Source organism: Apium graveolens, chromosome 2 (genome assembly GCF_009905375.1).
Source record: "Apium graveolens cultivar Ventura chromosome 2, ASM990537v1, whole genome shotgun sequence".
NCBI lineage: Eukaryota > Viridiplantae > Streptophyta > Magnoliopsida > Apiales > Apiaceae > Apium > Apium graveolens.
In genome coordinates this window covers 134,950,878-134,952,467 of record NC_133648.1, presented here as the reverse complement: position 1 = coordinate 134,952,467, position 1,590 = coordinate 134,950,878, and the positions used below count along the sequence as shown (strand labels likewise).

The window sequence follows — 1,590 nt, the reverse complement described above, 5'->3', positions numbered from 1 at the left end:
GCTAAAGTGTGCACCTTCATTGTCAAAGCCTTAAGTTGGGCAGCGATAGCAGTTGCTGTGTCCAACTCCAGAATTCCTGCTACTTTCCCCTGAGTCAGTCTCTGGGAAGGATTCTGGTACTCATTAGCAGCCATCAGTTCAATAAGTTCATAGGCTTCATCGTAGCTCTTAGCCCACAAGGCTCCTCCTGATGCTGCATCAAGCATGGGCCTAGAAGTAGGACCCAATCCATTATAGAAGCAGTTAATAATCATCCAATCAGGCATGCCATGGTGTGGGCACTTCCTTAGCATCTCCTTATATCGATCCCAAGCCTCACACGGAGATCCTCCAGTTTGCTGCCCGAACTGGGTAAGAGCATTCCCGATTGCTACAGTCTTCGCCATGGGGAAGAATTTAGTGAGAAACTGTTGAGCAAGATCTTCCCAAGTTATGATAGACCCTGCTGGTAGAGAGTGTAACCGGCACTTAGCTTTGTCCCTCAGAGAGAATGGGAAGAGTCGTAGCTTGATGGCATCTTCAGTCACATCATTGAATTTAAATGTGTCACAGATCTCGATGAAATCCATGTTGTGCATGTAGGGGTCTTCAGTAGGAGAACCCCCAAACTGAACTGAGTTATGTATCATCTTGATCGTGCTTGACTTGATCTCAAAAGTGTTAGCCCTGATGGCTGGTCTGATGATGCTAGTAATACACGCAAGTATACGAGTTCGCGAGTAATATAGAATCTTTTCTAGTTCATTTCCACAGAGACTGTATTGGTTAACTATCTAATTTATGCACCTAAGAAACAATGTATGGTTATTATCCAATGTTAAGATGATAACAAATTTAGAGTGTTTATCACTAAGAATTATGCTAACAATTATAACTACGAGAATAAGATTGACTGAATTTATATATATGACAAACATGGGATTCTAACTTCATTAAATACTTCATTCAATAGCCTCATTATTCTTAACCTTAGCATGCAATGGTGATGACACTAATCAGATAAAACAAAACTGATAAACATCAACTTTCGTTGCACGAGTACCATTCTACCAGACATCCATAAAAGAGATAGATGCTAAATAGGTACCGGTTATATTGAGACCCTATATGTCTATAGAATTTGATAACATAACAGTTTAAGCACAAGTTATCTACCTTGATTACATAGGACAAGTAAGATGGTTAAAATTACCTACGAATCATGCATAACAAATACATGAACCTATGCTATCATGGCAAGTTCTAAATCCTTAAATTCACTTTCGCTTCATTAAGAATTAACACACTATCTTATAAGTTCGCGATGCTCATAAGACGAATACGCAGAACCAATACTAGGATATCATACAATCACCACATACTAAGGTATCAAACAAATTTAACCAAAAAAATCCATAAATAAATCCGCTAGAACCCCACGATAATGATTAACCCATAATCGGATTCATCATCAACGTGGGTTCCGATGAAAACATGATATAACAAATATAGTCTTTATACGAATAAATAAAACCAAGTACAAACAAGAGTATAGGTTCAGCAAAATAAGAAACAAGCATCCAAATTACAACTCAAAACAAAGATTCACAA

The 1,590-nt window shown here is 38.1% G+C and overlaps 1 non-coding gene across 1 annotated transcript; it reads left to right on the top strand.

Annotated features, from left to right (window-relative positions):
• Window positions 1-264: 264 nt before the first annotated feature.
• LOC141709854 (small nucleolar RNA R71) lies at window positions 265-371 on the top strand. Its single transcript, XR_012570410.1, has one exon. It is a non-coding gene; the product is annotated as a small nucleolar RNA R71 (small nucleolar RNA).
• The last annotated feature ends 1,219 nt before the right edge of the window (window positions 372-1,590 follow it).